The sequence below is a fragment of the Tasmannia lanceolata genome, unplaced genomic scaffold (genome assembly GCF_043159265.1).
Source record: "Tasmannia lanceolata isolate RefF3 unplaced genomic scaffold, GAP_Taslan_0.1 ptg000037l, whole genome shotgun sequence".
NCBI classification, from domain to species: Eukaryota; Viridiplantae; Streptophyta; class Magnoliopsida; order Canellales; family Winteraceae; genus Tasmannia; species Tasmannia lanceolata.
The window spans coordinates 24,977,225-25,002,042 of NW_027518714.1; the positions used below are offsets into that span (position 1 = coordinate 24,977,225).

Consider the following 24,818-nt stretch of genomic DNA (forward strand, 5'->3'; position numbering starts at 1 on the left):
GCACCTCAAAATCTGACCTGAGTTGCACTTGCATCTACCTGCACCTCAAAATCTGACCTGAGTTGCACCCGCACCCAGCTGCACCTCAAAATCTGACCTGAGTTGCACTTGCATCTACCTGCACCTCAAAATCTGACCTGAGTTGCACCCGCACCCAGCTGCACCTCAAAATCTAACCTGAGTTGCACTTGCATCTACCTGCACCTCAAAATCTGACCTGAGTTGCACCCGCACCCGCCTGCACCTCAAAATCTGACCTGAGTTGCACCCGCACCCAGCTGCACCTCAAAATCTAACCTGAGTTGCACTCGCACCCACCTACACCTATCATCATCGCTTTCAATCATTCGTAATCTTTTAGCCACACTTCTATCATCTCATCTTGCCTCATTAGGATAGAAAAGCATGTTGCATAAAAAAGAATAAAAATTACAAAAATTCTGCATTAGTCTGCATTTAGGATTGCATTGCATTGGGGGGTATCGGGTTGTTTTGTTTGGAATGTTTCATTAAAATTGCCATAGAAATACAAATCGATACAACACATCGTCCATCTGAATTGGGGCTATTGTCAGTCAAAGTTCTGCAAAATGAGAATGTCTCTTTAGCTTTGGCATGCGGTTACTACGTAACCTTTACCAAAGAGGGGCATCTGTAGACACCCTCATTTTGCTACACTTTAACCAACAATAACCTAATATATTGATCCGTAGAATTTCACTGGTAAAATATGCATCCTCACATTCCCTGAAAACCAAAATGATAAAAGAAATATACCTGGTAAGACAATTAGATCCGAAAAATGGGAAAAATACCCTAATTGGTGGCTTAAAGTGTTAAATCCATGTAAGATTCCCTCTATCATGGATTTATATGTTTTAAGATATTAATATCTCGATTTGACTTTACGGATCATCAATCGAGACAAAATAAGCTAGGGTCACTTCACAGCCCGGACCCTGATTCCATTACGAGATCCAATTTCCGTAAATCGTCAGATCGAGGGCTGATTTTCATAGGTGTCTTTCTTCACCAAGGATTTGTGATCATTTATTCAAATTAATATTAATCAAGCTCGATCTCAAATTTGGATTAAACATTGGGTCACTTTAATTAAGCGAAAATCCAGTGAAAAGTTACGGATCAAGGCAGGACGAATGAGATCCGTCGAAATTATCCCATTAAATCATCGATAACAAAACATTTTAATGTCTTAATTGGCTTTGATATCTTGGTTTAAAGGGTTTAATCGTTGATCCAAGATTGATCGAATCGGTTGGTTCGTTTGGATCACCGATTTGCCCAATCTTTGGAAAATCGATTTGTCGATGGAGATCGACGGCTCTCATTGGTCAAAAATTTCAAAATCAGTATTTCTATGGCAATATTGGGCTTAAATGAAAGAGGAGAAATCAAGGATTCCAAAGGCGAAAAAATTATCGAAATCGGACGCCAAAATCTTCAGAAAATGACATTTTTGAGTTTTTTTCCGCACTTTCTCTCTCCCCTCCCACACGTTTTCCCATGCTTGGGAAAACGTTCCATGATGTCCACTTTCCTATTTTGAAGGCTTTGGGTTGATATTTTAAAAGATTTTGAGCTAATTTTGTATATTGAGAGGAAATGTGTGTTTCAAGCACATTGGCCAAAAGAATTGCCTAAAGCTAAAAAAGGGCATTTGTCTTTTTCCAATTGAGTACAAATCTTGCTAAAATTCCAGCTTTCACTCCTCATTTGGACATTCCCAATTATTCTTGATTTGCAAAATTTGGTTGAAACACTTGTCATTATCCTAATTGCTTTCCTAGTTTTGTAAAGAAATCCCATTCATTCAAAGCTCTTTCCATTCCACTCACATGCACGTCCAATATGGGAGTTTCCAATTGATCTCCTTTTCTTTCTCAATTTATAAAAAAAAAAAGGAAAATATGGCGCAAGTGGCATAATCTCATTCATTGGAGTTGTCTCTAAATATTGGCAATTCATCTCTATCATTGAAAGACATTCCATTAGTCACAAAGAGAAGAATTTGGACGTTTTTCTCTTGCCTTAAAAAAAACATTCCCAAGATTGGAAAGAGAATATTACGGTTCTTTGGATCCCCACCATTGCAATATTGCTAATTTCCAATCTTTCAATCATGACCCTTGTTTTTCCTTAACTCCATCTTTAGCAATCCAAGCGTTCTCTTCCCTATAAATACCCCCTCTCCCCCTCTTCATTAAACACATTATTTTTCAGCCCTCTCTCCCCCCCTAAATTCCGCCCCAAATTCCCCCTTCCCCTCTCTCATTTCGTCTTACCACCGCTCAGTGGTGGTGGAAACGCTAAAGAATCGAGTCATCTCCAAGGAATCGTCTTCATCACCTGGAGCAAGGAACGACATCAAGCCTTGGGAGAGGTAGGCCATCATTTTATTCTTCATTTTTGACCCATTTTAATGAACCAAATCTTTTGAAGTCACACACCATTCCTAAATCTAATGAATTGTATATGCAAATGCATTGCCTATGCATGCATCCGTACATCACGTACATGTGCTATGCATAGACTTACAAACCTTTGTTGCATATAACTAAGTGTATCATGGTCAATTATCGAAATACAGTGTGTGTAAATGTGGACAATAAGCCCACGAACATAAGCTCAAAGAAACAAATCTACATGCTATAAAAGTTAATGTTCTGTGTGGACCCAATAGCTCTTAGCTTCCCTCTAAAAAAAGAAGTCGTCCCTCTTTCCCTTCCCAGGCCACTTGGCCATTAAGGCCCAACCCCCATCTCCTTAGCCACGTCCCCATCCTATTAAACCTATGTATCTTAATCCATCAGAAATACCATCAGACCTTTCATCCCATTAGATCCGTAGTACATACCATACATCCGAGCCACCACCCAATTAGCATCAAACTTCATAGCCAGCACTCCATACCTATATTCCTTACTACCCCACCCCAATCCAACCGACTCAACCCAACCCAATCTGATCCACGCCCCCCAACAGACCCACACTCAACCCAATTAAACCCAAACCCAACCTATATTCCTTACTACCCCACCCCAATCCAACCGACTCAACCCAACCCAATCTGATCCATGCCCCCCAACAGACCCCACACTCAACCCAATTAAACCCAACCCAACCTATATTCCTTACTACCCCACCCCAATCCAACCGACCCAACCCAACCCAATCTGATCCATGCCCCCCCAACAGACCCCACACTCAACCCAATTAAACCCAACCCAACCTATATTCCTTACTACCCCACCCCAATCCAACCGACCCAACCCAACCCAATCTGATCCATATCCCCCAACAGACCCCACACTCAACCCAATTAAACCCAAACCCAAACCTATATTCCTTAGTACCCCACCCCAATCCAACCGACTCAACCCAACCCAATCTGATCCATGCCCCCCAACAGACCCCACACTCAACCCAATTAAACCCAACCCAACCTATATTCCTTACTACCCCACCCCAATCCAACCGACCCAACCCAACCCAATATGATCCATGCCCCCCCAACAGACCCCACACTCAACCCAATTAAACCCAACCCAACCTATATTCCTTACTACCCCACCCCAATCCAACCGACCCAACCCAACCCAATCTGATCCATGCCCCCCCAACAGACCCCACACTCAACCTAATTAAACCCAACCCAACCTATATTCCTTACTACCCCACCCCAATCCAACCGACTCAACCCAACCCAATCCGATCCATACCCCCCCAACAGGCCCCACACTCAACCCAATTAAACCCAACCCACCCTATATTCCTTACTACCCCACCCCAATCCAACCGACTCAACCCAACCCAATCTGATCCACGCCCCCCCCAACAGACCCCACACTCAACCCAATTCAACCCAAACCCAACCTATATTCCTTACTACCCCACCCCAATCCAACCGACCCCACACCCAACCCAATCTGATCCATATCCCCCCAACAGACTCCACACTCAACCTAATTAAACCAACCTGTATTACTAGCATTCACACCCCATCCCAACCGAACCTTGTCCCCTCCCCATTAAATTTATATCATATCTCACATGATCCATAACATACCCATACATCATGTTCTTGCATCACAATAGGATAACCCCATAACCTAACAGCATGTATCCCATCACAACAATTCTATGCCCATCAGACACAGCACTCACTTCTATAGCCACATACCCATTTTATAGCCATGGTCACATGCTCCATTTCCATAGCTACATACCCCATCTCCATCAACACCTCCCCATGGCCCATCATGTCATATCAAAACCCCTACCTAGAATCCTCTCTCTTAAAGCAAACCCACTCCCTGATACTATCTTGGCCGAACCATTCATTCCTTCACCAAAACCTGCAACCTGGGCCTAACCAGATGCAACCCGGACCTCAACTTGGGGTCAATCCAAATTAACCCAACTTAATCTAATCTGAGCTCAACCCCAACCCGTTTCTAACCCGAGTCCCATCCTAGACCTAACTCGAATCGGCAACCCAAAACCGGCCCTGCAAATGAACCCGACTTGAGTCAACCTGTACCCAACCAAATATAACCCAACCCGATCCAAGTGGATCAGCCCACACTAACCCATTCCAAGCCCATGGCCCACCTAATCCATAAATTCCTGACCCGCGCCCAACCTGACCCTAACTCAATCCAACTTGATCCAACCCAATTCAGCCCAACCCAACCCAGCCGCACAACTTAACCCAACCCCTAACCCGAGCCCCAACCCCGGACCGCTAACCCGAACCCTGAGTCTAACTTGGAACAAAACCCGCAACCTGGACCTAAACCCATCCGAATTACAACTCAAGCCAACACGGGTCTAACCCGGTCTAACCCACTCACTTAGTCCCACCAAACCCAATCCGACTCCATGGGCCTACTCGGCCTAGCCCTAACACTCCCAAACCCAAGCCGTTCCCTACATCATAAACCCTACTCAACAAAACCCAATCTTTCCACCTTAAACCAACCGGACCCCAATCCGGCTCAACCTAAGCTAAATCAACCCGAGTTATCCCGATCCTAACCCGAGTTGCGCCCCTTGACTTACTCGAGTCATATGCCTAATTCAGCCACACCTACCGTTGTCCAACCGGGTTGCACCCCTAGACCCCAACCGAGTTGCATTCCTATGCCTGAATCTAAAGTCCATCTCTTTTGATGACCTTGTCATTCAATCCTTCGGAGCTAATCCCAAGTTTCCAATTCAAAATTCCTCATCCAAGTCTCTAATTCTCAAATCCTAGTTTCCAAAGCTAATCCAAATCCCAATCCCAATTCTCAATCTCAACCACCAATTGGAACTACGTATGGCTTGATCCCCACGACGGGGTACGTAGGCAACTTGGCAAAATCAAGTTCAGCCGCCCCCCTCTCCATCCTTCCTGTTCTCTCACACCCTTCCCCATCTCTTCCACCTTTCTTTCTATCCCTTCTCCCACTCTCAAATCATTGATTGCATGTTTAGTTCTTTGGTCATTTTGCATGATTAGTTACTTGGCTTTCCATGTTTAGTTTCTTTACATGTTTCATCATTTAAAATGTCATGTTAATTGTCTTCGGTAGAAATTGCATGTTTAGATTTTTTGTTTGAATTTGGAACTCTTTGGAATTTGAAAGCCTTAAAGAACCTAAGAACTTTCACCCAATTGAAAAATCACAATTCAAGATCAATCGTAAAATCTTTTAGGTTCTGAACTTAGAGGTTGCACTTTAGGTTCCCCAACAGAATCTTAGAGTCCAAATTCTCACAGAAATATTAAGATGCAACTTAGGCCCTTTGCATTAGATCTAGGTTCATGTAGCGTAAGTCACTTCACCTCAAATCAATTAATCAAATTCAACTTAAACCAAATCTCATCAAACTAAAAAACAATCAGACAGGCACGTAGGCATGTAGTTGCATGTAGGATGCACTCCTGGCCCGCATGAGTCTAAACTGTGAACGGCTAAATCATTAGTAATGTTTAGATTTCTAAAATAAAATTCACATTCACCCCCTTAGTTAAACCTGAATAATTAAAAATTTTAAAAAGTAAGGCAAGGTCGGTGCTGTACACTTCGTGCGGTACACCTTCCGACTTCGTAATCAGGTAACTTACCTAGAATTCAAAACGTAGACCAAATTAACAGAGTTAATCATGGGTCCTAGATCCCTAATCTAGGTGGCGACTCTGGTCAGTTGCTTATTTCGTGAAGTTAGGACTTTTATCCTAAATTTGTGAAAAAAAAACGATCACATTCAAATCCAATGGCCAAAGGCGCTATCATCATCATCACAAAACACACCCTCGTGGGACGACCCCCCCTCGAGACGGGATCCACAGCAGCAACCAAGCCATAGGGTGCAAACAAACTTGCAACCCAGTACCCATAAGGGCAGGTGTAAGCCGCCGAGCCTAGCAAGATGTGATTTAATTCACCTTTTCCGTGAACTTGGGATCATAAAGGTAATCCGAATTCCAAGGAAAAGAAAGTGACAGAGTCGCCACTTAGATGAGGGATCTAGGACCCATAATTGACCAGAAATCTAGACTCGTTACCTGGTGACGAGAATGGAAGGTATGGGGAGTTACCACCACATGCACCATTCCTACCCGATAATCGGTCTTCAATTCCAAAAGTTAACTCTTTTGAATTTCTTTTAAATGGCTCATTTAACTCTACATTAATGTGCGAACTACGTGACATCCATCATAAGATCTAATTTCAATGTATTCCCTAATGTGTATCTTGATTTTCTTAATTTGTTTCGATTCAATATATGTGAATATTCTCCTAAAATGCTAATTTGAGGGAAATCATATATATTTTAATTAAGAATTTATAAAAAAAACTAATATACAAAACCCCACCATTTGTGTGTGGGGCCGACTCATGATTGGTATGCCATCAAGCATCCAAGCTGCCTACGTACCCAAGCCTCACTAGGATCAGAGTCAACATAGTTCGGTGCACCTGAACTATGCTACTTATGCCTAACTCATCTAGGACATCGTTCTAGACTGGATATACTGTTTCAACAGTTTTAAGAGATATTATTTAGTTCAAGTTGAAGATTTTATTATCCTAAGACTTCATCTAAGATGTTATATGATCCTAGCTAAGTGCATGGCGTCCCTCAGACTAATGCAGCTTAACCTAAATCCTAGGTAACTAGGCCTGTCTTATGGGAAAATTGGGTTACTAGTGTAACTAAATTTATGATATGGTTGCTATCCCTAGCAAATGGTCGTGATGAGGCTAGACTCCTAACTCTAGGACTCCCTAAAACTTAGGACACAACGTGACGTAAGTGTTCCTAAGGGGCTCTATAAGGTTCCTACGATAGGAGACCGTAATCCAACGGCTCCTAAGACGCGGATCGAGTTAATTCGATTTGTTGAACTTAATAATTTTCGATTTTTGAGGATTTTCGATTCCTAAACATCTAAGGAATACCAAAGGCTCTATGGTTCGCAAGTTTCGGCCTCGAATCGCAACCATGGAAGGGAATCGTGCTCTCAACCCTTGAATAATTTAGCACGTAAGTTATAGTATCTTATTACCTGGCATATTTCTCAGGATTTTCGTGGACAGTGGACCTCGGATCCAATAACATACTATAATTTACGCACTCCAATTATGCTGAATCGATCGCAATTAGTATACAATTATGGTTACGATCTCGGCATCTAAATTATCCTAGCATGTTATTTTACAAAGAAAATCTATTACTCCTAAGATTTTTATTTCAGATGGCTTAGCGGTTGAATACATGATGAAAAGTTAGAGTTCTCTAAAAAATTTCAAGGTGCTTTGAATTAATTTGGATTTTTAAATGAATTTATCACAATTGGATCAGATTAATGATTTTACAGAGAAGCCAATAGCTACTTACGTTATCTGTTCTAGAAACTTTTGGATATGATGTGCTCTTTCAAAATATATTCTTCTTGAATTTTTCATGATTTTAGAGATTGCAATTCAATCTTTAATTGATTTTTCACTTTCGGGTCAGATTGATGACATTACACTAACAAATATAGAAAATTAATTCCAAATCCAACTAAACTTTTAGTAGAACATTCTCGGACAAATAGAAAATTATGAGAAAACTTTCAGACATTATTTCGATAATTTCGTATTTTTCACAGATATATTTATGTTCTGGTCAGAGCAATTAAAAATCAATACAAAATATTAACATATGCCCGAAATTCATGAGAAATTCACAATATGATTCTGACTGGTCAGTTCATCTTGCTACCAAATTTTGGATTTTAAAGAGTTTGTTTAATGATATGTCCTTCATATACATGAAAATCAGTGATTTTACCAAAACAATTCCAATAAAAATAATAAATAAACTCCAAATATTTTGAAAACGTTTGTGTGATATTCAAACCTTAAAAATCTTCTGAGGACCAAATTTCAATCAGTTTCGAGGTTTTTTGTTATATGAACGATTTTTAGAACCATCAAAATCCTATTTCCGGGTATTTTTTGAGCCATCAAAACAAATGAAATCTACCGGAATTTTTAGATTTTTGGTGTTCTTTTAACCTCATTAAGACTCAAAAAATATAGCTTCGCGAAAAACCCTTGGTTTTAAAACACTCACTTTGTAAAATGATTCAAAAGCCACTAGATATCCCAATCGGTTAAACACCCAATTTTCTCATATAACGATTCCTTTTTTTACCAAAATCAATAATCAAATAAATTGACCTACCAAAATCATATTAGATAATGCATGGTAGGTTTTACGAAAATCATGAAGAAAACAAAGAAGAAACGGCTCTAAGCATACTTTTCAACCTTTGATATTATAATAAATGGAGGAACCTACCGTTGATCGCGCTCCTTGTCTCTAGGGTGCGTAAATCCGAGGTAGACGCTTTGTCGCACCCTTTAATAAGCTCTAGAAAATCCGAATCGCCGGAAGAGATAAACCGCTTTGGTGACGATCCGATCTGCGTCCAAGAGAATTTGCCGACACAAAAATAGCCACGAGAGAAGAGGAATAGAACTCGAGTTCGTCAATGGAAGAAAGAGAGATGATAGAGGGCTTTGATTAGAGTAAAATAAAATAAAAGGCGGCTACCAAAATCTGTGAGAGAGAGAAGGAAGAGGGGAGAGAGATAGAGAGAGAGAGAAACAAAATCTAGTGAGATATAGAGAGTCGGAATGGTGTGAGATAATGGATTTTTAGAGGAAGATGGAAGGGAACCCCCAAAAGATGAATGTCCCTCTTCTTTTTATAATCGGGTGAGAGTCGCCAATTCAGTCCCTCCCCAAAAAAATGAAAATAAAAGAAAAACCTCCCCACCCAACGAGCTCCCCTTTTCTTATATATGTGATAAGTTGCCTTTTAATTTTTAGCCAGAGAGAGAAGGTTCCTCGGCTATCACTTGTGGAAAGAATCCCAAAAACCACCCAAAAAAACTAACCCAAATAAAATAACCTTCTTTTATATACAACACTTTCTATTTTTCAAAGTGTAACTTCTAATTTGACCTCTATTCCACTTTTCTTTTACAACTAGTAAATAAGCCACAATAATAATTTCTGCAACCAATTAACAGCATGTTGATGACACGTCTAAAAATATGGTCAACAAAGATTTTAGCTTTTCCATCCCATAGGCTGTTGGAAAAATAGAAGCTTCTAAAAATGGTGACAACTATCAACAATGTGCATGTGGTTGCTAACCATAGATCCTTTCCCCATGCAATTCAATTCTTTCAAACTTTTGGGCCCACTAACAACTTTGGCAACAATACTTCTCCTTTTATCATTCTTCTAAATTTTGACAATGGGTCTTCCCAAATTAAAAAGAAACGTTGGACAACAAGTGCAAGTGGCCCGCCAAGGTGGACAATTTTGGTACTCAGATTCAACCTCTCCATCTTTTGTAGCTATGAAACCTTCAAGCTAAAAATAAACTTGCCGACTCTCATTAGCAATCCGATCTTTTATGAGTTGGACCCAATACTTAACGAATATTCCTTCAAAAATTCGATCCTATAAACCTCGGCAAATCTTACCAACTTTGGTAAATTCCCAACGCTTTGTGATCGTATATTAAATATTTAGCGGGCCCCACTTTTAAGTTTTGTCGAAAATGCATGGAATCCATCAAGAAAACGGTGGGCCCCATGATCCAATTTGTCGAGGAATGATCCAACATTGTCCATTTGTTAGACCACATCCCAAATTAATTGTTTCCTATCTTTGAAAAATAAGCTTAGCCGTTCATTCGATGAGAGGCAATGTAATTGGATGCGCCCCCAAATAATTCATTGTAGAATGATCTAAACCGTTCATTTTATGGGCCATAACATAAATAAGTTATGTTCCAAAACTATGCTCCATAGGATAATCATAACTGTCCATTTGATGGGCTCCCCATAAATGGGTTGTGCCCCCTCGAAATCAATTCCATGGGATGGTCCTGACCGTTCAATTGTTGGGCCTTACTATAAACAGGTTGCACCCCTTGAATCCTTTCCATGGGCTGATCCACCTCATCCAAATGATTGGTCACAACATAAATTAATTGCGCCCCGCAAAATATTTCTGTAGAATGATCCGAACTATTAATTTGGTGAGCTGAAATGTAACCCGATCATACCTATAAATCATCTTCATGGGATGATCCAAGCAGTTCATTTGTTAAGCTACTTTGCAATAATTTGTGCCCCAAATCATTTTCGCCTCGGTCGATCCAAACCACCCAATTGATAGGCTACAACAGATATTGGCCAAAACATATATGGACCCCCAATGCAAAGCGTTTTTTATTTGTTGGATCCAAATAAGTTCAAAAATCATGTTTCCCATTAAAAACAATGCGGAGAGCACTTGCTCGATCCAAATCAAATCAAAATGCTCAATGCGGGCCCACCAAATGGGTCCAAATCTCTCTTGTTTAAGTTCTTGTGAATAACCCTCCTCAACTCTTAGCGGAAAAATGCATATTAGGACGGAAACGACCGAAAAGATTGTAAAAGATGGACAAGAAAAAAAAAACACTAGAAAATCGATAGAAAGACACTAACCACTTCATTGATTAAAGCGGAGCAAAATGGGGGTGTCTACAGGTTGTCTACCCATTATGCTTCAGTAGATTGCATTAAAAGATAGGAAATTTTGAAATCCCTGGAGAAGGAAAATTTTGTTTTGAAGGGAGTGGAGCTCACTCGACTCCTGTGGTTTTTTCTGCTTTGCAAGCTTGTCGACTTCTAAGACAAGGTTGTAAAGCTTTCTTGGCCTCGGTAATTGAGGTTAGTGATAATGATATGAAGAATGAGAATATCCATGTGGTTAGGGAGTTTCCAGATGTGTTTCCTAAAGACCTTCTAGGTCTGCCTCCGAATAGAGAAGTTGAATTTACTATTGATTTAGTTCCTGGAACGACGCCTATTTCTAAGGCCTTGTATCGTATGGCACCTTTAGAAATGAAAGAATTGAAAACTCAGTTGGAAGAACTCTTAGAGAAGGATTTTGTGCGACCCAGTGTTTCACCATGGGGAGCACCAGTGTTGTTCGTTAAGAAGAAAGATGGAAGTATGAGATTATGTATAGGTTACAGGGAATTGAACAAGGTTACCATAAAGAATAATTATCCGCTTCCGTGGATAGATGATTTGTTTGATCAATTACAAGGGGCATGTGTGTTTTCCAAGATCGATCTTCGATCGAGATATCATCAGTTGAGAATCAAATCAGAAGACATTCTGAAAATGGCCTTCCGTACTCGGTATGGCCATTATGAGTTTCTTGTTATGCCATTTGGTTTAACCAATGCCCCGGCAGATTTTATGGACCTAATGAAAAGGATATTCAAACCATTATTAGACCAGTTCGTGGTTGTGTTCATAGACGACATTCTGATATATTCTAGAAGTCAGTCTGACCACGAGCATCATTTGAGAGTTATCTTAGAAACCTTAAGAAAAGAGAAGCTATATGGAAAACTGAAGAAATGTGAATTCTAGCTTCACTCAATCTCCTTTTTGGGTCATGTGGTCTCCAAAGATGGTGTCTCAGTAGACCCAAAGAAGATTGAGGCAGTAACATTATGGAATAGGTCGAATAATGTTCCTGAAATTCATAATTTTCTGAGATTGGCGGGATACTACCGCCGTTTCGTTCAGGACTTTTCACGTTTGGCTGCCCCTTTGACCCGTTTGACATGGAAAGGGACAAAATTTGTTTGGTCTAAAAATTGTGAAAAGAGCTTTCAGGAATTGAAAAAGAGGCTAGTTTCTGCTCCCATCCTAACTTTGCCTGTTGGCAGAATGGGATTTGTGATTTACAGTGTTGTCTCAAAGAAAGGCTTAGGATGTGTGTTGATGCAGAATGGCAAAGTGATTGCGTATGCTTCACGTCAGTTGAAACCTTACGAAGAGAATTATCCGACTCATGATTTGGAATTGGCAGCGGTTGTGTTTGCCTTGAAAATTTGGAGGCATTATCTGTATGGAGAACCTTGTAAAATCTTCACTGATCATAAGAGTCTGAAGTATATCTTTACTCTGAAAGAATTGAACATGAGGCAGAGGCGTTGGCTAGAGCTATTGAAGGACTACGACTTGCCATAAGCTATCGCCCTGGAAAGGCTAATGTGGTAGCTGATGCTCTAAGTCGGAAGTCGTCTGTGAATTTGGAAACTTTGATCACTTCTCAGAAGTATCTCTTAGAAGACCTCTGAAGATCAGAAATATAAATTCGGGGTCCAAACTTTGTTGTACTGATGGCAGCACTCCAAGTACGGCCCACATTGCAAGAAAGAATCAGAATAGCTCAGGAATCCGACCCAGAATTTTGTAAAATCATAAATAAGTTAGAAGATGGATCTAAATCTGAATTTCGAACTCACAATGACAGTACCTTGATGTTTGGTAACCGCATTTGTGTTCCGAATGACTCTAATTTGAAAAATAAAATTTTGAAGGAAGCGCACAGTTCGCGTTATTCTGTACACCCTGGAGGTACAAAAATGTATAAGGACTAGAAAGGAACTTTCTGCTAGAATAATATGAAAAGAGAAATAGCTCAGTATGTATCTCAGTGCCTGACTTGTCAGGTGATTAAGGCAGAACATCAGAGACCACCCGGAACATTGCAACCACTTCCCATCCCAGAATGGAAGTGGGAGGAGATTACAATGGATTTTGTGTCAGCTCTACCTCATACTCCATCGGGCAATGATTCCGCATGGGTAATTGTGGACAGACTGACAAAGACAGCTCATTTCATACCTATTATATTTGGCTTGACACCTGAAAGGTTGGCCCGGTTATATGTTGATCAGATAGTGAAGTATCATGGTGTGCCTAAAAGCATTGTATCAGATAGAGACACTCGTTTTGTATCTCAGTTTTGGAATAGCTTTCATTCAGCAATGGGATCTTCCCTTAAATTCAGTACAACTTTCCATCCTAAAAACAAATGGACAATCTGAAAGAACTATTCCAATTTTAGAAGATATGCTTAGGGCTTGTGTTATGGATTTGAAAGGATCTTGGGATGACCATCTTCTCTTGATTGAATTCTCCTACAACAACAGTTATCAGGCCAGTATTAAGATGGCACCTTTTGAGGCCCTTTATGGAAGGAGATGTAGATCACCCATACGCTGGGATAATGTGGGTGAAAGAAAACTCTTAGGCCCGGATTTGGTTCAGCAAGCAGTGGACAAAATCCATTTGATTAGAGAGCATCTTCGCCCGGCACAGAGCCGGCAAAAGAGCTATGCAGATGTCAGACGAAGAGAATTGAAATTTCAGATCGGAGATAAGGTACTTCTGAAAGTGTCACCCAGCAAGAGAGTGATGCGGTTTGGGGTTAGAGGAAAACTCAGCCCAAGATTTGTGGGACCATATGAAATATTAGAAAAGATTGAAAAAGTGGCTTATTGATTGGCTTTACTCCATCATTATCTGGAGTGCACAATGTGTTTCATGTGTCTATGTTACGAAAGTACATAATAACAAAAAGAAAACACACACAACATCCGTCATAACTTAAAAGAAAAACACGAACCTTACCCTTCCTTTTTATTGGTAAAATTCTCGGAGGTTGTCCATGCTCCAACTTCGAGGGACTGGGGTCCCGTCGAGGTGCTCTAGCTGGTAGGCCCCTAGGCGGAGTGCTCGAACGACCCGGTAGGGTCCTTCCCATTTCGGTGCGAGTTTCCCAGTGTTTCGGGGGTCGGATACCTCCGCCCGTCGTAGTACTAGGTCTCCGGGCTTTACTGTGCGCTTTTTTACTCTGGTGTTGTAGTATCGCTCCACCCTTTGCTGATAGGAGGCGGTCCGGAGGAGGGCTTGCTCTCTTTTTTCAAGCACGATATCGAGAGCGTTCCGGAGGAGCTCAGAATTTTCCTGTTGTTGTAGTTCTCCGTGCGGAAGTTGGAGAGGCCAATTTCCAATGGAATGACTGCTTCGGCCCCGAAAGTTAAACTAAAGGGGGACTCCCCGGTCGCGGTCGGTGGCGTTGTTCAGTAGGCCCAGAGGACGCTAGGGAGTGCTTCTACCCAGTTCTTTCCAGCTTCTCCCAATCGCTTCTTGAGGCTTTGGAGCAAGATACTGTTAGTTACCTCCACCTGCCCATTGGCCTGCGGGTGTGCTACGGAGGCGAAATGGTGCTCGATGCTTAAATTATCGCAGAATCTGCTGAATTCTGCGCTTGCGAACTGGGGTCTGTTGTCTGTTACGAGTATTCTTGGAATGCCGAAGCGGCAGACCACGTCATGGTAGAAAAACTTCTCCGTTGCTTTTGAGTTGGGCTTTGCCACGGCTTTGACTTCGACCCACTTGGTGAAGTAGTCGATGGCGACGTACAACATCGTGTGTCCCCCCGGGGATTTTGAGAACGGCCTGAGCAGGTCCATGCCCCACATGGCGAAGGGCAGGGGCCCTGCCATCGCGGTGTAGGGGCTGGCCGGTTGACGGGGGGTGGTGGCGAATCTCTGGCACGGGCTGCATTTTTTGACGAACTCTATGGCGTCCCTGAGGATCCTGGGCCAAAAGTACCCGTGCCTTACGATTTTTTGAGCTAGGATCCTGCCGCCTCCGTGGTCTTCGCAGATTCCTTCGTGTACCTCCCGTAGTGCGTATTCTGATTCGGAGGGTACCAGGCATCGGAGGTACGGCCATGTGTATGACCGTTTGTACAGCCTGGGCCCGTGGACCACGTAGTGGGCGGCTTTTGCGATTAGGTGTCGGGCTTCCAGCTTGTCTTCAGGTAGTATCCCATCTTTTAGGTATCGCATGATGGGATCCATCCAATTAGGTCCTGGTGGAATTTCCAAGGCTTGTACCTCGTCGATGCTCGGGTAGGATAGTATCTCTGTGAGCACGGTACCGAAGTCATGGGTTTCTTCCGAGGCCATTTTTGACAGAGCATCCGCTCGATTGTTCATGTCTCGCGGTACCTGGAGAATCTCGACTTCCCCCATTCTCTGCAGCTTATCTTTTACCTTCTAGAGGTATCTCTTCATTCTGAGGCCTTTGGCCTCGTATGTCCCGTTCACTTGATTGACGACCAGCTGGGAATCGCTATAGACTTTTAACTTTCCAGCGCCGAGCTCCGCGGCTAGGCTTAGCCCTGCCAATAAGGCCTCATATTCAGCCTCGTTGTTAGAAGCTGTGAAATCTAGCCGGAGGGCGTATTCTACTGTGAATCCGTCAGGGCCGTGGAGGACCACTCCCGCTCCGTGCCCCATGCCCCGTTTTATCTGCTGAGCCATCAACGTGCAGGGTCCAATGGATCTCTTTGCTTTGTTCCGTCGAGTCGGGCCCCATGCCTTCGTGAGTCGTCTGCCCGGTGGGCCCCCTGGAGAGGGCCTGGGATTTGATAGCCGACCTCGGTCGGATTTGTATGTCAAATTCTCCCAACTCGACGGCCCAGCTTACCATCCTACCTGAGGTCTCCGGCTTTTGGAGGATCCTCCGGAGGGGCTGGTCAATCAAGAGTATTATGGGATGGGCCTGAAAGTTGGGGCGGAGTTTCTGAGCGGCGCTGACAACCGCGAGGGCGAATTTCTCTATGTTTAAGTACCGAGTTTCCGCACTGTGTAGGGTCTTGCTCACGTAGTACACCGGGTGTTATCTTGTCGCTCTGCTTGGCCAGTACCACGCTTACCGCCGTAGGGCCGATGGCCAGATATAAAAATAGTTCTTCCCCGGGCTCGGGTTTGGCCAGTATGGGCAGTGTTTGGAGGTACTATTTCAAGGGGTCGAAGGCTTCTTGACAGGCCGGGGTCCATTCAAATTTACTTATATTTTTTAACTGCTTGAAGAAGGGTTGACATTTCTCCGCCGACTTGGGCATGAAACGGCCGAGGGCGATGATTCATCCCGCGAGTCGCTGCACCTCTACCTCTGTTGCCGGGGGCTCCATGTCCAGGATGGCCTGGATTTTTTCGGGGTTGGCCTCGATGCCTCTCTGGCTGACCATGAATCCCAAGAACTTCCCGGAAGTCACTCCAAAGGCTCACTTTGCGGGGTTCAGCTTCATCCGGGCTCGCTGCAAGGTGTCAAAGGTTTCCTGAAGGTCGGAGATGTGCTTGGAGGCTTCCAAGATTTTTACCAGCATGTCATCAACATACACCTCCACGTTTCTTCTGATCTGTTCCCGGAACAGCTTGTTCACGAGCCGCTGGTATGTGGCCCCCACGTTTTTCAACCCGAAGGGCATGACAGTATAGCAGTAGACGCCTTGATCGGTGATGAACGTAGTTTTTGGAATGTCTGACTCGTGCATTTTTACCTGATTGTAGCCTGAGAAGGCATCTAGGAAGGTGAGGATCTCGTGTCCGGATGTGGCGTCGATGAGCTGGTCTATGCGCGGAAGAGGGTAAGGATCTTTCGGGCAGGCTCGGTTTAGGTCTGTAAAGTCTATACAGGCCCGCCAGCCCCCGCCGGTCTTTTTGACCATGACCACGTTGGACAGCCACTCGGGGTACCGGATCTCTCTGATAAATCCGGCTTGTAGTAGTTTCTCCACTTCAGCTTTTATGTGAGTTTGGCGGGTATCCCGGGCATGTCCTGAGCGGACCATGCGAACACGTCTTTGTTGGCTCTGAGGAAATTGATCATTTGGTCTCGTAAGGCGCCTCTTAGCAAGGAACTGATCCGGACTTGCTTCTCTGGCTGATCTTCGGCTATAGGGATGGAGTCTAACTCCTCGGCGGGCTCTCCTCTGATTGTTCGGGCCCGCTCCCGAGGGTCCTCACCCCCGATCGTGAAGTTTTCGGCCGGGGCATTGCTTCCTTTCAGGCTTGCCGCGTAGCATTGGCGTGCTATTATCTGCTGCCCCCGGACTTCCCCTATCCCGGTTTGAGTGGGGAACTTCATTTTGAGGTGGGGAGTGGAGACTACAGCTCCCAAGTCTCTCAGGGCGGGGTGCCCTATGATAGCACTGTAGGTAAACGGTATGTCTACGACCATGAATGTGGTCAAGATGGTTTTCTGGAGGGGGTATGTTCCGAAGGTTACGGGTAAGTCGATTTTGCCCTTGACTCGTACAGATGCTCTAGAGAACCCGTAGATCGAGTATTCCGCCGATCCTAGTCTCCCTTCGCCTAGTTTCATTTCTTCAAAGGTTTCGAGATGCAGTACATTGACGGAGCTCCCCGTGTCGACAAGAATTTTCCCTATGTCGAAGTTGGCGACGATTAGCCTGACGACCAGTGTGTCGTCGTACGGGACTTGTAGTCCGTCGAGGTCTTCTGAGGAGAAAGTGATGACCTGATCTTCATGTGGAGGATCCGTCCGGGCCTTTTTGGAAGGCATCTCTAGGGAAAACACCCGTTCTGCATACGCTCGTCGGCCAGCTGTTGTTGGACCTCCTGCTGCGGGCCCACCTGCAATGATGTTGATTTTTTCGATGACGATAGGCGGTTGTGCGTGGGCCTGCGGGCGTTCAGTTGGCTCTTCTTCCTTGAGGCGCTGGTGGCGGTGTGAGTCATGCCTGCTGCGTGACCGATGTCTGCTCTGGGAGCAATACCTGCTGGGGGATCGGCGTCGACTATCGGATTGGCGTCGGCTGCCGGATCGGCACCGACTACTTGACCGGTGCCTGCTATGCGACCGGTGCCTGTCTCTGGGCTCGTCGTCGGTGGGGGGGCCTCGTGCGAGTTTTCGACAGCATTTCTGAGATATTGATTTAGATGCCCTTCCTCGGCCAGCTTTTCTAACTGGAGCCGGAGGTGGAAACAATGGTCGGTTTCGTGGCCGTGGTCCCCGTGGAAATCGCAGAACTTTTTGGCGGACCGCTTCTTTGGGTCCGTAGCCATCCTCTTAGGGGTGGTGAGGAGACCCTGATCTCTGATTGCGAGTAGGACATGGGAGAGGGGAACCTTTAGGGGGGCACTTCCGAGCCTTTCGAAGACGGGGACGACGTTCCGGCTGGCCTGTCCTTCCCCGGCCCGTGGCCTCAAAACTCTTCGGCCATCATCGCTCTTTCTTTCCTCGGGGCCAGGTCGGCTCCGCTCTCGTGCGCAGGCTTCTTCCGCTCGTACGAACTTGTCAACCTTGGATTCCAGTTCCTGCAGATCCCGTGGTGGCTTGAGGGTGAGGTGCAGTTTGAGATTTGGGTCGGTGGTGGCATGCTTCAGCGTTGCGACCGCTATTTGGACGTCCATGTTGGAAAGTTGGGTCAGCTCGGCGTTGAATTTCAACATGAAGTCTCTTAGGGTCTCATTTTTCCCTTGCCGGAGGGCTACGAGGGCATCCGCTGGATCGTGGCGGAGGCGGTTATTGGCGAATCTTGCGTTGAACTTCCTTCCGAATTCGTGGAAGGACGCGATGGAGTCGAGCTCCAACCTCATGTACCAGTCGTTAGCGGTCTTTCTTAACAGGGAGGCGAAGGCTCTGCACATAAATCCGTTCGAGGCGCCCCGGAGCGTCATTACCCTTTTGAAAGTTTGGAGGAACTCAAGAGGGTCTGTGCTCCCATCGTACAGACTGAAACGGGAGAGGTCTATTCCTGCTTCCACTGGGGTCTTTAAGACCTCCGAGGTGAATGAAGATGTCATTTCTTTCTCCCATTCGTCGAGGATGCCGTGGGCATAAGGCTTTTTCATTTCCAGTTTTACTTCTCGGATTTGCCTTCGCAAGTCGGCTATCGGGTCTGGCCAGGCGGGCTGAACTGAGGTCGGTACCTCCTCTGTCCAGGCTGGGGGCGGTTCCTGGAAGTGAGCCGTCCGGACAGGGGGAGCGTGGCTAAACGTAGCTTGCTTTCCGTCATTTCGCTAGTGCCCTCTGGCTGTGGGAGGCAAAGGGCTATTGGCCGATGGGGAGGGCGTCCGGCGGGCACCGTTGCTCGTCACCTTCGTCGTAGGCTTCCGTCTGGTCGTGTGTTGTCAGGGGCCTCCCCGGGGCCGGTGGTTCCGGCGGAGGCAAGCGTTGGAGTGTGGTTTCTCATCGCCATAAGGCGTTCGTTGAACATTTCCATGGTGGGGACCATTTGCGGTGTGCTGGAGGAGGGCTGGTGTCGGCTCGAGAGAGGCGAGTTCGGCTCCCGGGAAGGCTTGCGCGTGTTGGGCCTGGCTCCTGGTCATTACCCCTATTTCTTGCTGTTGGGTGTGGTTTCTCATCGCCATAAGGCGTTCAATACTCGACGAGTCCCACGGATGGCGCCAATATGATGGCGTCGGAATCCGGGTCTGTGATCGCGCAGTCGGTAGAGGGCCTCCGCGGGGTCTGCAATCACGGGTTAGGGGGTCCGGGGTGGGTCCCGGACGACCACTTCGACACCCAAGTCAGATCCTTCGACCAATCAATATAAAGGACAGCGAGAAGAGGAGAGGGTTTGATCAGGTTTACCGGGACCAAGGCGCAGATTCTTTTCTGGGTGTGTGGGTGGATGGGTCAGAGGAGACTAACAGGGAGAGTGGGATTAAATTCCTAGTCTCCTCTGTTGTTGTCTTGCCTCTTTTCTTTGGTTGTTTTGCGGGAGCTAAGAAAAACAGGATTCCTCCCCTTTCTTCTTCCCTTCTTCCTCATTTTAAAGGGGTGGCGTGCGGACCTTTCATCATTATAGAGAGAAGACCTTCCTTGGCGGGATTGGACCGTTCTCCTATCAGGGCGGCGCGCGTGGCTTTGCTGGGTAATCCCTTCCATAATTTGTGATGATGAGGCTCGGACGGTGAAACATGACACGTGTCGTAATCCTACGGTCTTGCCGTTTCCCAGCGCCTTTCTCCATGATGGCTTAGGCAGTATTGGTGCATGGACGACACGTGGCGAGATTTGGGGGCACCGCCGTATTTATGTCCCATCACCAACTCTCTCTTGTTACAAATGCATTCTCGTCCAGCCATTAAGGACATTATTATAGATAAAAACACAATACAAGGTATTGTTGTGTTGCATGGAGAAAAGTATGCATAAATATGCATGAAAAGCAATGTATTGTAGGGGCCACATGCATGCATTAAATGTCCAACCATTTTTTAAGTGGAAACAAAATTCTATTTCCATTTTTTATATTATTACTTTGCATGAATATGCGTACATGTACATGCATGTAGAAACGACAGTAAGGAGTGTCGACAATAGAAGCTTTAACTCTATGGTAACATAAGTGGTGTCCACTTTATGTAATGCATGCATATTTCTTTTTAGAAAGACATGCTCGGTGGGGAAATTTACTGGGGTTACTCTCTCTCTCTCCTAATCTAAGATGGCAAGTGAATAAAATATTTTCATCCATTGCTTGCCGAACATATGGAAAGTGATTGAAGGCTACCCAAATTGGGAGATTTTTGCCGCCAATAAAATTATATAAGTGGAAGGAGGCTTGAAATTTTGGGTTAGTTGTTAAATGGGAATAAGTATACAACGTTGGCAATTGTGTTGGATCGACCACCATATGGGAAACATATTAATTGTTGCCCTAAAGTAAAAAAGTAAAAAAAAGGATATTGTGGCCCAATCAAGTGAACGGTTTGGATCGTCTAATGGAGGGCATGGTCATGAGTTGAACGGTTTGGATGAGCATGTAGAACAAAGTTGTGGGGGCCACAAATATTGAGTGTCGAATTTATTATGACAGATATAATAAGGTGAATGATAAGGTGGCTTGTTAAATGAACGGTTTGGACGGCTATATAACCCATGCATGGGAATCCAAATTGCCATGCATTTATCCGAACTGTCGTGCATAGGAATTCAAATTTAGAAATTTGTTCATTTTTAGAAAGGAGCTTATATGAGAGGCCTTTATTTTATAAATAAGAGATTACCCAAACATTCCACATATGGGGTTGCTATTTAAGATAGCAGTAACATGCAAAAGCACTTTCTTATACGTGTAAGAATGCTAGCTTTTTTTTTTTTTTTTGGTCTCAATGAGGTGGCAAGATGGAATACAAAGTTGGCAAGATGTGTTATAAATATCATGTTTCTATTGGTGCAAGGGAGGTGTTGAAAAGGCAATGCTTGGTCACTTTGAAAAAAGAAGAAGGTCGTGCATTTTTTTTTTTAAAAAGAAACAGATCCTTTTGGTTGGATATTTTGGGAGATTTTTTTTTAATATTTGGCAAGTTGCCAAATCTCATTACTTTAGCAATTTTGATCTCTTGTATCCCATCCAACCTTCTGTTTTTGGGAGGGGGAACAAGTTAAAAAAAAAAAAGAAAAAAAAAAAGAAAGCAATTGAAGGAGGCCATTATATATATTCTCTAGCTCTCTTTCTCTCCAGCCCCTTGGAATTACCTTTTTTGCCCATTTTTCCTCTTTTGCTCTCATTCTCTCATTCTCTCATTCTCTCATTCTCCTTCTCATTCTCTACATTCTTTTTTACTCTCTTTCTTGCTCTCTTGCTTTCTCTCTTCAACCAAGGATCAACCATCCAAGGCTCCACTCCATGGTGACATCAAGAGACGGAGAAGGACATGTTGGCGTTGGTCGAAGGAGAAAAAGACTAAGTCTTCTTTATTTTTATTTATGTTTGTTTCAAGTTGATGTAATCTTGTTATAAGAGCAATTAAAGAAGAGTTTTTTTTTATTTTCTTTTTCTTTTCATTTAGATTGATATGTTTGTGTTCTACATTAATTTTTGGGATTCATTTCCTTTCTCCATGAGCAACTAAACTCCCTTGCTTGGGTTTAGATGAAACCATGGGAAGAGGAAAGAATTTTGGTTAAAAATCTTTTATGATGCAAATATAGCGTACGTATATATTGGTTGTATAATTGCACTATCCCAATCACTCATGCCATTGGCTTTCCCCGTTCGTATGATTGATTGTTGATGAAGTAGATTATATAGCCCTATATATTCTTTAAAACTTGTTAGATAATCGATAACAACTCATGAAAAATGACATCTTTCGATCTTATCTTTCATAGACCTTGTTTATCAATTATATAATGAGTTAAAGCAAAATTTTAATTTAATTAATTATCCCAACCGGAACCATGGTGGATTCCAGCCCCTAAGTAAGTTTTTAATCTATCTTTTATCTCTTAAACAAATCTTGGTTTTAGTTATCTTTTAATTATAGGTTTTAAGTTTGATTTCAAATCTGATTTTCCCGTTTTAATGTTATTAGTCAATTTTCAAAGCCAATTTTAGATAGGTAAACGACCAAATTAGGAAACATCATAAACATAAAAGTTGTAGATCTTGCAAAATCCTTCGAAACGCGTACTTAAGGGTTAAAATCCGAGTTCAGATGAGTGAGATATGACTATTTTAGTAAATATTTTTTTTAATTCTAGATTCTAAAATTCAGATTTTTATTTTTGATTTTCTAATTAGAATAGATGTAAATTGTTTGTTAATTAAAACTGATTTTTCTTATTTAGTAGGTAATTAATACAATCATTAAATCTTTGGTATACTTTGCCTAAATTAGGATTTTAAATCAAAAAGATCTTAGTTGAATTTGATTCTTAGATTGAATAGAATATACGCTTATATATAGTGTTGGCTCCAAGGTCAAGTCCACGGAAATCCTGAGATTTTGCCAGGCAACATTATATCATAGCTATTATTCTAATCGGTGCAAGAATAGGATTCAAGAACAAGATTTCTCTTCCCTGAGTTCGACCTGTATTTACACGATCCGTGCATTTGCGGTTATTTAATATCACAAACACTCACACAATTCCCAAATCCATTCCCTCACCACCCAACTCTATACTATAAATACTACTCTCGCTGAGCTTGTCACAGCAATTACAACCATCAAGGGACAAGTCGATTAGCGCCAAATTCAGTCACCACCACCATCCCCATCATCGTTCACAAACCCAGATCCACCGTATAGCCGCTCCATCAAGCTCGATTTCCCTCGCTACGACGGCGTCGATCCCCTCGGGTGGAGCTTCAAGGCTAATCAGTTCTTCTCTTACCACAACACCCTAGATGAACAACGGCTCACCATTAGCTCCTTCTACATGGACGGTCCCGCCCTTGCTTGGTTTCAGTGGATGACAAACAACAAACAGCTCACCTCCTGGTCTGCATTCACCGACACACTTCTCGTGAGATTTGGCCCTTCACAATACATCAATCCACAAGGAGCCCTATCAAAGCTGACACAAACAACAACAGTTGAAGCTTACCAGATGGAATTCGAAGCTTTGGCAAATCAAACAGTGGGGTTACCCCCTTCTTTCATGATAAGTTGCTTCGTCGCCGGATTACGACCGGATCTCTGCCGAGAAGCACAATCCCGGTGTCCTTCTTCCTTATCGCAAGCCATTGGCCTCGCCAAACTCCAAGCTGACAAATACGCACACGCCCCCTTTACCACCTCCCCCAATTATCACCACCCGTCCCCCTTCTCCTCCAGCCAGCCCTCGCTTACCCATCCACCGCCTTTCTCCTGATCAAATGGAAGCCAGGAAAGATAAGGGGCTCTGTTTTAACCGTAACGAGAAATTTCATCATGGCCATCGCTGCAAACCAAATGGCAAATTTCTGTTACTATTGGCCGATGAAACAGATGGGGAATTTCCACAAACACCTGAAGTGCCAGTTCCTTCCCCAACTTCCATTAGAAACTCATCACCCAACCCCAACCCTGTGGATACACCACCCCCTCCAGAAATCTCCTACAATGCCCTAGCCGGCCATCCCTTTCCCCGTACCCTCCGCATTGCCGGCACACTCCACAGTACCCCTATCCAAATACTCGTGGACAGCGGAAGCACTCATAATTTCATCCAAGAAAGGATGGTGCGCCACCTTCGCCTACCCATCCAACCTGCATCATCATTTGCCGTCACAGTCGGTAATGGCAACACTCTCCTCTGTATTGGCCGCTACTTCCAAATCCCCCTCGTAATTAAAGACCATGAATTCATCTTGGATCTATTCGTACTTCCATTACACAGTGCAGACGTAGTTCTTAGTGTTCAAAGGCTACTAGAGTTGGGTCCAGTCACTTTTGACTACTCCAAATTAACAATTTCCATTCTCAAAGACTCCAAACCGGTCACACTTACCGGAGAACCATTCCCAATCCTCCATATGTTGCAATCCTCCCAATTATATCGATGCCTCTCCACATCCTCAATCTCCACCTATTACCGACTGGAACTTATCTAACCCAACCCAACGGCCAATATTCCCATTCATCCCGATATTGCCACAATCCTTTCCAATTTCCCCCCAATCTTCGCTCCACACCATGGATTACCACCTCCCCGAGCATTTGATCACAACATACTCTTTCCCCCTGGATCAGCACCTGTAAATGTTCGCCCGTACAGGTACCCACACTTCTGAAAGCAAGAGATTGAGAAGCTAGTGTCTCAAATGCTCAATGACGGTGTA

General features: G+C 43.9%; 1 long non-coding RNA gene across 1 annotated transcript in view; it reads left to right on the plus strand.

Annotated features, from left to right (window-relative positions):
- Window positions 1–1,725: 1,725 nt before the first annotated feature.
- LOC143862246 (uncharacterized) overlaps window positions 1,726–24,818 on the plus strand; it is a 57,377-nt gene continuing 34,284 nt past the window's right edge. Inside the window, exon 1 of the long non-coding RNA XR_013240228.1 lies at window positions 1,726–2,401. This is a non-coding gene — a long non-coding RNA (uncharacterized LOC143862246). The remainder of the gene's footprint in view (window positions 2,402–24,818) is intronic.